The sequence below is a fragment of the Crotalus tigris genome, unplaced genomic scaffold (assembly GCF_016545835.1).
Source record: "Crotalus tigris isolate CLP2741 ecotype Arizona unplaced genomic scaffold, ASM1654583v1 scf7180000024374.3283719, whole genome shotgun sequence".
Lineage (NCBI taxonomy): Eukaryota > Metazoa > Chordata > Lepidosauria > Squamata > Viperidae > Crotalus > Crotalus tigris.
Window position 1 is genome coordinate 1,119,493 of NW_024100544.1, and position 13,256 is coordinate 1,132,748.

Here is a 13,256-nt window from a genome sequence, read left to right on the forward strand (position 1 = left end):
TTGCAGTATTCCTTACAAGAATCCCCCCTTCCCCCAAAAAATTATTATTCTGCTCAGCCAGATATATTAAGTTTTCCTGTAGGAAATAACACTTTTTCATACAACCAGAAAAAAACCCTCCATTAATATTAAAGTTAAAACTCTATTTAAATTGTAGATGTTTATTTTGTTTGCTAAGAAAAATTAAAATACAGCAAAGTCAAAAGAGATTTAAAAAATAGCTAACAAGTTAGTTTTTGAAACATGGATTTAATTATATCGGCCTTCATCTCCCAAGGGAATAACATCTTTCATTTTTGCAAATGGTTCGTTCTTTTATAGCTCCGAGTTTCCTTGTTTCAATACATTAGAGATAAAATAAGTACAATGTTACTTATTTTATCTCTAATATATTGAAACAAGGAAAATATTGTTCATTTTACAATATGCTTCTTTTGCTGTAGTTTCAAAGAGCGTATTGTGATTTTGGTCTTATCTCTACTTTAGACAATGATGTTTTTAGACGGATTAAATTGTATAAGCTGTTTATAGAGTTTATTTTGCAGTAACCTTGGTAAAGGAACTTTCTGAAATGTATTGGGGCTTCTATAGAATAACATCTTTTTGGCTGGCACTGAAGTATTCTCCCACTTTTCTTTCTTTCTTTCTTTCTTTCTTTCTTTCTTTCTTTCTTTCTTTCTTTCTTTCTTTCTTTCTTTCTCTCTCTCTCTCTCTCTCTCTCTCTCTTTCTTTCTTTCTTTCTTTCTTTCTTTCTTTCTTTCTTTTTTTCACTTGTGTTGCTTCTTCCCCTTGGGAGGAAATGGGAGCAATTACGTACAATTCCAGGGATTGGGGTATGACAATCTGCTCAGATGAGAATGGGAGAATCCCCACATAGTTCAGAAAGAGAGGCTTTCAGCAGAAACGATGGGCCCTGCTTCTCATCTCATTGGTGAGTTCATTGGTGCACTTACGTGTGAATTCCTCTGCAAAGAAGAGATGAAAATGGGTGGGTATGAGAGGGAATGTGTATGGAGAATCCATTGTTCTCCATGCAGACTGATGCATAGATTATCTGAGCATATAGAATCTGCTGAAACTCTACCTGGATGCCAAATAAGATCTCTGCAACTACATAGTTAATGTTGTGCACTTTATTGCTGCATACCTGCCAGAAATTAGAATACGCATTTGAGTTCTCTAATTGGAACCTGTAGCATCGGCACGGGGGAAAATTGAATAAGACACAGCAGTAATTGCAATTAAAAACAGTAATGGCTCGGTAATGCTGCCCGAGGTGGCAAAACTAGTTAAAATGCATAACTAATTGGAAGCAAGAAGAATTAACATTTTGTGGTGGAGAATGCAAGTAGATATTGCTTCTTTCCAAATTATACATAGTTAAGATTGGTTTCATATGATATTTTCTTCCTGCCATTATTCATGAGCAAGTTTGCTAATTCTGGAACAAAATGACTTTAGAGTTCCCTACATACAGTAAGCAGTGAGTTGGCATATAATTTTGTTGAAATTTATTTCCAGCATAGGAAACAGGTAAATTGAGAGGTGGCTAACAACCCTACCAAGAATAACAGAATAACAGAGTTAGATGGGATCTTGGAGATCTTCTAGTCCAGGGGTTTCAAACTGCCAACCCACGGGTCGGATGTGTCATAGCAAAACCGTGCCTACCCCATTGCCAGCAATGGAAAAAAGTCTCAATACGTCACGACACACCACAAGCAAGAAACCCTATACCATTTCAGACAAATGGTTGCTCAATCTCTTTAAAACTTCCAGTGTTGGAGCACCTAAAACGTCTGGAGACAAAATCATTCAAATCTTTGAACAAAAATCTTTGAATTACAGTAAATTTTAATCTTTTACCCTACATTATTTGAGGTGATGCATTTTTCTTGGTACTGATACACTATGTTCTGGTTCTCAGAATGCTATAAACAAGCCAAATTCCAAACTTCTTTGCTCCAGAACATTTTATCTGCTCCACTATGCATCTCAGCCCTTTTGATCATTTCAACCATAGGAGAATTCACAAAATTTTCAGGGATGGTGGCAGTGGTGATTTTTCTTCAGATTTTTCTACATTTTCAGAAATGTCTCCCTATCATTTTCATCCCTTAGTGCAGGGATAGGCAACCTTGGCTCTTTATGACTCGTGGACTACAATTCCCAGAATTCCTGAGCCAGCCATATGTTTAGTTGTTCATTCAATCAGATGAATAACTAGCTAGTAAAGATATATATTTGAGTAGGATTTCTTGCCTATAATTATACAAAAAGAGAAATGAATTAAATATTAGAAAGAGACATAAAAGAAATCTCCCCTCCCTCCCTCCCTCCCTCCCCCCTCTCTCTGCATAATTTATAAGAGTTTCTCATATACATATATCTGCATGTAAAGTTTTAAAGTTTCAAGAAAGGATGACCAATTTTCACTTCTAATACCTAATCAATGCCTGTAGCCAACTGATTCATAAGATACGAGCATCATCATGTCTTCAATTCAATGAGTAACTGGGGACATAACTGTGTTTTTCCAATGTTGAATGACTAACTTCTTAGCAATAAGAATGACACAGAAAATGCATCTGTCTATTTCCATGTAACAGGCCTGCAGTTCAAAAAAATATGGACAGCCCAAATTATTAAACCTTTATCAAAGTCAATGTGATTCTGTAATTACTACTTCCCAGAACATAACAATGTAGTTTAATGAAGCATTTATTCTCATTCTGTTTTGTACAATACAATGGTTTACTCTTTCTTTTTCTGTGCAAATGCAATGAGGTTCAGTGAATCCAAAATGTTAGGTTCTGTTCAATAAGCCATAGTCTAAGATTTTTTTTACCAGATACAGATGTTAAAATGGTTTCACATTGTTTAAACAAAATAGGACTTCCAGTTTCCTGCTCCATTTAGTCTTTAAAATCTGCATATGATATTGATTTCACTAACAAGCATTTACAAAGTGTAATTGTGGGCTATTTGATCTCATAAGATTTAATTACCGGTTCTAATTAGGTATGGGTCTCTGAAACTGAAAATGCCACTGGTGCAAATCGAGAAGTCAATAAATGTAGCTGTAGATACTGCCAGTTTTGGCAACAAAGAAAGGATGTTTATTGTCTAGCACTGGAAATAATAAAATCTCATTATATGTACTTTCTAACAAATATGACTTATCATGTAGAGTCGTACAAATTCTGTATGACTTTACTTAGTACAACTCTATTATACTGTTCCTGGAAAATTGGATCGTGATCCTTTTTCTCATACCATTAACTAAATATACCATGTATGAATTTTCCAAATGGGCATAGGAAGGAGAATTTATACTACGTGAAGCCATCCAAAATTTAATACTAGTCAAATGGTAAACATAATAGGATAACTCATCATTAATTTGAGCACATCTTGTCCAAATGGACTCCAACATTAGAGCTGGTGTTAAGTGTCCTGATTAGGAAATAAAAAATAAATATATATAAGAGCTTGAGTGTGCCTCAGAACAGGAACTCTTATTTTAGAATTCATAGCTGGATGGATGAATTATTTTAATTGCTATTACCCAATTTGGAACATATGGGAATGGGCAAACTACAATGTAACATATAAATAAAGTATAATCATTCACATTTGATTAATCTGGATTCCTCTATATTGACAGATAGAAGGCAGCCATATTGCATCATGTTGGCAGCTAATTATTTCAACAGATCTTAATCTAAACTATTAAAGACTTTTGGACATTGCTGTGATCAGTGTTTAAATTAGAGTCTATTCTTGCATTTTAAACCTCTAAGCTATAATTCTTGAAGTGACAGCAAAGAATCTACCCAATTCAGTTTCTGGGCAGGAACAGAATTATTAAGGGAAAAGCCTTGATAATATAAAACAGATCATATTTTTGAATAAAATGGCTAATCACATGCCTATTTTGTTGGCTATCTTGCATGAGCTAGAAAGATGTAAAAGCGAAGCAAATTTTTACCATCCCATTATATTAACTCCAGAGTAAGAGTCATTGATGTCAGTGTAGCAACTGCCTGTCCTCTGTGGTCTTAAGTAACAGATCCTGCCATTTCTGAGACTTCCATTTTTCATCTCAAAGCTACATGTCCAGGTCAGTCTTCCTTACCCTGATTGCATCCAAATATGTTATGACATTTGGTTAAATTTTTGATACATAAAACTGATCCAGCTTCAGTTTGAGGGTGACAAAAGACAGATACCTTTCTAGAAGCTTAAATAAAGAAGCTACTACAGGTGAGAAAGTTCTCCAGCAGTTATTGATTTATTTTTATTTATTAAATTTGGTGCCCCTCTCACTGAAAATGTGACGCTGGGTGGTTTACAGGCAGTAAAAGGTAAATGTAAAAAAATTAAAATTTTAAACAGTATATAAAATCTAAAACCAATGAGACTGAGGACTCATGGATGAGATCTTCTCAAGTTAACCACTTTCAGTAGTGAACACTCCCCTCAGGACCAACTGGCAAAACCAAGTTTTGAGACTTTTCCAGAAGGATGGGAGCAGTTCTCAGTTCTGGTGGTAGAATATTCCACAGGGCTGAGGGCCACAGTGGAAAAGTCTCTTCTCCTTGACCCCACCAGCCAGAATTCCTTGGCCAAAAGGACCTGCACAGGCTGTTTCTGCTGGAGCGAGTGAGGCAGGCCAGTCACATTGGGGTGAGAGGGTTCCTTAGATCCCCTGTGTTCTGTTCTTCACATTGGTAGGCATTGAATAGCCAGAGCTCATGAACAGGTATTTCTTTATTCAAGTAGAACAGAACCCCAACAAAATGGCTCCACCCCTTTTTATACATTCTCCCTGGGGCCTCGCCAGCCAATCGTTGCAACGGCTTTTCCCGCTCAAATTGCATGCTAGTCATTGCTTGCAGACAGCAAGTCTGACCGGGTAGACCACATGGTCTACTGACTGTACTGGTGCAGCTCCCTACACCTGCTCTTAATTAAGCCCAGTATATAATAACCTGGACCCAAGCCATATAGGACTTTAAAAGCAATAAACCCCGCCTTGAATTAGACGTAGAAGCAAACTCGTAACCAATGCAGCTTGCACAACAGAAGTGTTAAATGTGCCACCTTAGGGGCTCCAGGTTGTATCTTACACATCCCAGTAACTGGAGAAATTCATTCTTGACTAGACAAGACTTTATTTGACCCCATTCATTTATAACTTGATTACCATCAATCAATCAATCAGAGATTGATGGTACACTGACTTGAGCTTGGCAAAGCAATATTTTCCTGGTACAACTGGTATCTGAGTAAAAGAACTACAACGTTGTGGCCCAGTTAGTCTGCCTGCCACATATCCTTCATGGTTAAGGTAGTTACTAAGCAATGAATGATGTTATTGCCTTGGAGACAGCTTCTTACTGTTAATCATGTAGTTGTGCAAGAATTTATGTTGTTCAAGTATTAATGAGTGAAATCAAGCCAAGTCTTTTAGAAGAACAGCACAACCCTTTTTATTGCACATTTTACATTCTGCAAGCTGACCTCTGGGAGTCATGATTATCCATTTGTATTCATTTCAAAAGATTTATTTAGTTGACGGAATTACTGTGCTGTTTAAATAGACTCCTTGCTAATGCAAAAGCCTGCAACATCAAGGGCATTATCTGATTATAGCTCCATACAGGGACAGCCAAAGGTTACAATTACAAATTTTCTTCTCCTTCTTGTCCTTCACATGCCAGGATATCTTCAGAAAACATTCTGGCATATGAAGAAAGTAATAATCTGTTCCTCGTTGCTCTAAAGGAAAGAAATTCCTTATTAGTAACAGGGGCAGCTTTTTCCAGCTCCATGACAAGTTACACATTTATAAATATCCTCTTATAGAAAGCAGATATTGTTTTTGAAATGTTTGTGTGCTGGAAGGCAATTCTTATATTGCAGAGTCCACAGTTGTTTCCTAGACTCTGCTTTCCAGCACTACCTGTTTCCAAAAAGAGCAGTTTTTGAAAGGTTTACATCTATTGAAATTTGTTTGAAAAAGTTCAGCTGCGCATGTTGTTTCTTAAACATAAATTTCACTGTCCTAAAATAATTCTGTAATGTCTGGAAATGGTGTCGTTCAAATAAATTGAATGGTCAGGACAGTTATAGCCAGTGCTTTTTTTCTTAAAAAAAAAAAGTGTCAGAACTCACACACGTCATACATCCCGCCTTGCCTACCCTATAAAGTTCCATCCAAAAAAGGTGCCGGAACTCTGTTCTGGATGTTCTATGAGAAAAAAAAACCCTGGTTATAGCTGAACGAAGAAAAGAAGGGGGAAAGCAGAGCAGAGCAGGCTGGAAAAGACAGTAGAAGAATGGCAATTACGTGATTCAGATAAAAGACGGAAGGAATGGATAGACCATGAAGTTGAGAGTCAGACAGAAAAAGGAGAGAAGAGGAAGTCAGAGGCAAGGAAGGGGAAGTAAATGCTGCTCAGCAATCCAGGAAGATGATCAGTGGAGAGCAGAATCTAACACTCTTGGCTGAAAGATATATGGGAAGTGATGGTGGATAACCTCCCTTAACTAGCCTTATCCATCAGGGCTAAGGGAGGCAGAGAGGAGGGATGCACTAGGGAGTATAAAGGAGTGAGAGAATCAGAGGGTAGTGAAAATAGCTCAATCAGATTTTTCCCTACAGCAGGGAGTATATGAGGCAATCAAAGAAGCTGAGAGGACAATGATGGATGTGGTGGTAACCTAGATGGGAGTACAGAGTAGTAGAGGAACATAAGGCGAAAGAAAGGAATTGGACAGACTGTTCAGAGGAAGGGCAATGGGCAAGTCCTCCCCTGGTTCAACTGCAAAATTACCAGATAAATAAATAAGGTGCCTCAGTTATGGAACTAATAAAGGAAACTTGAATCTAGAACTCCCTGTAACCTCTTTTGTGGAAAATATACTCAATAATTTAGATTATAATATTAGGGTTGAATCTTTGCCTCGTACATTTGCAGAGTTCATGCAGTCCTAGATTCAAGCAGTAAACTTCTTTAAAGTCCAGCTATTATTTGACTCATTTCCTTTGGGAATAAAAATTACAGAATAAGTCACATCTTATGCTAGTTTAGAATATAATGTATCTGAGCATATAAACTTAACCATTTCACTGTGATTTATTCCATAAACCATGGCTTAATGTGATGCATATGTTTGTCCATAGTATTGGATAGGTCAATCATCTACTTTGATTCTAAATGTACTAATACTAAAAAGAGTGATTTCTATCGAGAAAGAAGGAAACAGTCTGAAGAAATGCCTTATACTGCAATTGCCATTAATCCTAATTGTCATTAGTTGGGAAACTGCCAGCTTTTAAACCACAGGAGACGAGAATAACAATTTTGTGTTGTAAACTTTCATTGTTGCCTACATCTATAAAACCTCACTTTTTAACAACATGCCAGCCAAATAAACCCAAGACAGAACATTTCCATGTCATATCGATTATATTTAAAAGGTATCACTGCATTTTGATCAAAGCAATTTTGGCTTTCCAAAGGACAAACGATTATGTGATAGTTCTATGAATTATGCATTATAGGGTAAAATATAAAGTAGGGTTGTTTATTTGTATGCCAAATACTAGATGATGAAGGAAAGAATTTGGGAGATGAGCAATGACTGAACAACTCAAGGCTACAGTTAGAAATTATAGTTTACCACCTCATTTGCCAGAGAAACTATTATGGAAATGAAATGAAATTGATGTTTCCTCAATAAAAGGCTGGCATTTACTCACCCCCTCTTAAAGTATGTTGGTGCCATAATTATGTGACAAAGGTGTAACATTAAGAAAATACATTTAGAGCCTTCAGCCACACAATGCAATAAAAATTGGCTCAATTTGCTCTAAAGAGTTAGTTTCTGGAGTTCTTGCTTCATCAAAGGATGTTTTGTCTTCTAGTCATTTATTCCACCAAACCAATTCCAGAGGAACTAAAGCAGTTTTGAGGTGGATTTGAGGCAGGGACAACATACGTCATACACTATTGCTTCTAAAAAGGTGCTATTATCTGATATTACCATATCTGAGGGGATATAGACAGAGAGACAGACAGACAGGCGGACAGACAGACAGACAGACATCTTTTACTTCAGTATGGCAAGAACTATGATTCCGTATGGCATGACTTCCGGTTTCATGAATGAACAGAGGATTGAAGTAATCTAGAAGCTCATGTCATAAAAGATATATTAGACTTTGTAATAATTGATATTGTTGATAAAATTAAAATAAATAATAGCAGGCCCCAAACCCTTTGACTCAATTAGTAGACGTATATCTCATTTTTATTTTGTATAAGTCAAGCAATATACTTAATGCTCTTTCCTCCAATTTTTTTCTCATGACAACAACTCTGTGAGGTGGGTAGGGCTAAGAGTGACTGGTCCAAAGTCACCAAGAAGGCTTTTCTGCCTATGGCAGATCTAGAACTCACCAGCTCCTGGCTTCTAGGCCAGCATCTCAACCGCTATCCCAGACTGGCTCTCTAACAATGCTACAACATTGTTGCTGCTACAACATCTATAGCTGTTTGAGATTACAATGCCTTGCAAATAGGAATAAGCCTCTTTCAACTTCTGAATAAACCCTACATAAGGTTGGCTCCGTATATTATTGCCATTTTGTATAATATAATCTATGTACATTGCATAATATCTTAACCAGACTGGGTGTTACTTTGTCATCCTGTTGATTGTGACAGTTAAGGCATGCTGTCTTGAATTACTTTGTGGTATTTCTAGAGATTTTAGTAAATAAGAACAGTTGTCAGAGCTTGCCATGGGCTCCCGTGAACTGGAGACTTAATATGAAAAAGAGAGAGAGAAAGAGAGAGAGAGAAGAAACAATGTGGTGACTGCCAACCTCACTGTCATCCAAGAATGTGTCTTTGTTTTGTGACTCTTCCAGCTTCTAACAGGGGAAGGAGAATGATAAGCCTTCAATAATAGACTGGGGGAGGCTTCTGTCATTGAAAACTGTATTCAGTGACTCAGTTTCATTTTTTAAAATGCAGCTCTTGGTTTCTGATGGAGCTATCATTTAGCCTGAACAATGAATTTCAACATACAGTAAATCTTCTTTTTAAAAAAGAAAAAAAATACAAAAACTCCATTATGTGTTAAACATGGGGGAACCGAATGGGAAAATAAGGAAGAATGCAAATCTTTGTTAAACTTTTAGTTCTGTGTGCAGCTTTGACAATACTCTAATGTATTATGAACGTGAAACAAGATATCTGTTCAATTCTTATTTGTTAAGTTTCATTTTTTTACTACGTTTTGAGGGCAGGGGAAATAAGAGATATCTGAAGATATATGCTAAGGTCTGGAATGTTTATGAAGCCAGTATTAATTTAAGATTAATAAGAAAACATTGAAGTTATGATTAAATGGGCACAAAATTTTGGTGAACCAATCCCACTGGATACCTGGGAAATTATCTGGGTGAGGAATGTTAAATTTACACAAGCCCAGAATTTAAGGGAGAATTTTTACAAAATGTTTTATAGATGGCACCTTGATCCACAAAAAATGTCTCTTATGTACCCTGATTTACAGCCTAAATGTTGGAGATGTGGCTGTTTGGATGCTACCTATTATCATATTTGGTGGTCGTGTAAAAATATAAAAGCTTTTCGGATTAAGATATGGTGGAATATTCAAAGAATTTTTAGAAGGAGGATAAAATTTACTCCGCAATTATTTTTGTTAGGTATTGTTACCGATTGTGATGCTAAGGAGGTTATATTGATGTTAAATTTGATTACAGCCGCAAGGCTGTTAGTAGGGCAATATTGGAAGAAGGAATCTTTGCCTACCTTGCAAGAGTGGTTTTTTAAAGTTTCTTATCTGGCGGAAATGGCAAAGATTTCGGCTTTTTTAAAGGAGCAATCGCAAGAGAAATTTTTTGCTGTATGGGAAAAATGGATAAATTTTATACAACATAAATTGGATATAAAAAATATCATTTAGCTTTTTTATAACTTGTATATAATTTTTGATATTTTATAGATTGTTTTCTCTTTTTTCCTTTTTTTTTCCTTTTCCTATTTCTTTTCTTTCTTCTTTCTTTTTTCTTTTCTTTTTTTTTTAAGTATTTTTTTCTTTTCAATGTTTATGTCATATATATTTTATTATTAACTATTTTATAAGTTGTTAAAATTTGTTTAGGTTTTCTAAAATTTTAATTAAACCTATATTCAGCTCTGGAAAGCTCGGGGGGGGAATGGAGGGGTGGTTTGGGAGGGGTTGGGCGAGGGTTGTTTTGTTTTTTTTTGTTTGTTTGTTATTGTTTTTTTATTGTTATTTGTAAAAACTTTTAAAAATTCTCAATAAAAAAAAGAAGAAGAAAACATTGATGTATACAACTAACATATTTCATAAAAACGTATTTCTAAAATTTATTTTGGATTAAGGCATTCATTTGACATGTGCCTTCATCTACAAAATTATTCTATACAGTGCCACATGTCGCATTATGCCATGTTGTGTTTAATCATCATCTGTGGTATAAGCCACAATTATCCACTTTACATATAAAATAAGCTATAATACACAAACAATGATTGCAGGTTTCTCCCACCAAATTCTAGATTTGATTTAAATTGGATGGCAGAAAACTGTTTCAATTAGGTGAATTGATGTGGGAATGAATGACAGCAGAGAGTAAAAGGCAAAACTATCACAAGTTTCAGACTACATGGATTTCAAATAGTTAAATTCATTGTATAAAATAGCACATCTATTATATATGCCTTCCCCAGAGTACTGTAGGTCTAGCAAAAAGCTGCCTTATTTTAACCCTGAATGTTTAGACAGATTTCACTTCAGCAGCACGAAAATCCAAAAGGCGCTTCAAACATGACAAATACTTTAATAATATGGAACATATGTCTAGGAAAGGGCATAGTGATCAGATCAGCTCCTTTATGTTCTACACACATGCCCAGCAAAGCCACCATCTGGGATAACGCTGTTAACCTTCCTGAGGATCACCATGCAAAAGGCACCCTTTTCCTGATATGGACCTGCTGTTAATCTGGGGCATTCCTCATGTGAGGAAAGGCTCTGAATCTTAACTCCTGTGGGTCAAGGGGGAGCTGAGGATGGTGTCATGGTAATTGAATGGCAAATGACCAGTGTTGGATCACATCTGTTACATTGACAGTGCTCACAATAATAATGGCCATATGCTCCTCAACATAAATCAGGGATAGCAAGGAGTGGGGGGGGGTGGAGGAACTTCCCAAATCTGCATTTTAGAAAATTGATCAGCACAAATCTTTATGGGAAATTTTCTTTCCGGTCCTTCTCTCTTCCTCAACACTTTCATACAGAATATCTTGTAAATACATCTTCCAGGGCAGAATATGGAACAAATCAATTTGGATTTGTTGCATTCTACGATGGACCCCATATAGTCACCTTATTCACTGATATTATTTTGAACTTGAGGACATAAACATATAACAATGAATGTAGCATAGAAGTATGTACCAATGTATGTTTTAGACATGCTCAGGAGAGTCACAGATGCTGATAAGTGTTCATTATCAGTCATGTGTTCACAGACACACACACACACACACACACACAAAGAGAGAGAGAGAGAGAGAGACATGAAATGCAAAATGTAAGGTGCTCTGAACTTCAGAGGTTATGGAGCTATATTTATATATGAACTTAAAGCACCCTTCATAGCGAGCTTGACTCCTGGTGACTATATGGATTTTTTCATTTTGTTTTCTTGACAGTATGGAATCAATTTGCTTTTGCTGTCATCTTCCCAGTCTTCCTGGTAGTCTCTCATCCAAGAACAAGTTTCAACCCTGTCTCAAAGGTGCTTCTTCCAAAAGGCAGCGGGACTTTCTTGGGTTTTTTTTCCTTTGAAAATATTTCACTTCTCATCCAAGAAGCTTCTTTTATTTCTGATAAGACTCTCCACAGACATACAGCTCCAACCCTGTTCTGGTTTCTGAGGATCAAGCAAAGTTGTCTACTGCCGCCATCTCACATATTCCATTAATATTTATTTTAAAATAAATTTCATAGGATCCTTGACTCTTAGATCCCTAAAGGCTTGAATGCAACTTAGAGGAGAAACTTTTGGATAAATTTGCCTAAGTGAGCAGTAAAGCCTGGGACAAGTTTGGGAAAAGGCTTCGACTAAAGCTGTAGGTCTCTATCTATTGGAGACCAACCATCCCAGTTGGAAGGAGGAATCAAATGGGGAATTAGTCTGAACTCCTTACATAAACACAAGATTTAGAACAATAAAGTAGCTAGTTTGAACTGTACACATGTGAGCCTGGTTGTTTGTGCCTGACACTGTCAGAACTCAGATTAGCACTGAAATTGCAGGGGGCTGTTTGCCAGCTGATGGGTTTTAGCCAGTGGTGGGATTCAAATAATTTAACAACCGGTTCTCTGCCCTAATGACCATTTTAAGTATAAAAAACAGATATACCGAAAGATAGTACTTGGTGGCCTCACCCCCTTTCCTGTATCCACCAATCAGGAAATTAGAGAAATGAAGCCTTGGGACAAGGCTGCTGTGACTACCCTAAAGGAAAATGAATTGGTTTTATTTGCATCTTGAATGTTCATTTCCAGATTTTAGGTAATTATTTTACTTTTAATTCCAAATTATAGATATGGAATCTTGTAGAGCAGTGGTGATGAACCTATGGCACGGGTGCCAGAGGCGGCACTCAGAGCCCTTTCTGTGGGCATGTGCATCATCGCCCCAGTCCTAGCTGGGTTTTATAAAACCTTTTCGCTTTAGGCCTCCGCCGCCATGTGCAAAAAAAAAAAAAAAGATTTAATAATCAGTCAATTTCAACTTCTTTTTTTTTTTTTATTAAAAGTTTTATAAATTTTACAAAAAAGAAAAAAGAATACAAAACAAGAGACAACATATACAAAAAAATAAAACTAAACAATACATATATAAAAAAAAAAAAAACCCACCCCTCCCAAACCCCCCCCCTCCCTTCCCCCCCCCCTGAGCTTCCCAGAGCAGAATATAGGCTTAAAAAGTAAAAATAAAAATTAAATTAAGAACTTTATATTTATATATATAAAAAGATTATCTATAATATATATAAAAATAAAACTTATGAAAAAACTATATAATATTTTTGTATACCCAATCTAAATTGTATAAATTTTATCCATTTATCCCAAACAGCAAGAAACTTCTCTTGCGTTTGTTGCTTTAA

General features: G+C 36.2%; 1 protein-coding gene across 13 annotated transcripts in view; it reads left to right on the forward strand.

The window, feature by feature from the left end:
• NCKAP5 (NCK associated protein 5) overlaps positions 1-13,256 on the forward strand; it is a 656,435-nt gene that overhangs the window by 140,016 nt on the left and 503,163 nt on the right. The window contains exon 1 of one of the 13 annotated variants that reach the window (XM_039328234.1): positions 871-931. The exons of the other annotated variants lie outside the window; for them this stretch is intronic. The gene's annotated coding sequence lies outside the window, so the exon portion shown is untranslated. Of the gene's footprint in view, positions 1-870; positions 932-13,256 lie in introns of those variants that run through there. 13 annotated transcript variants of the gene reach the window in all.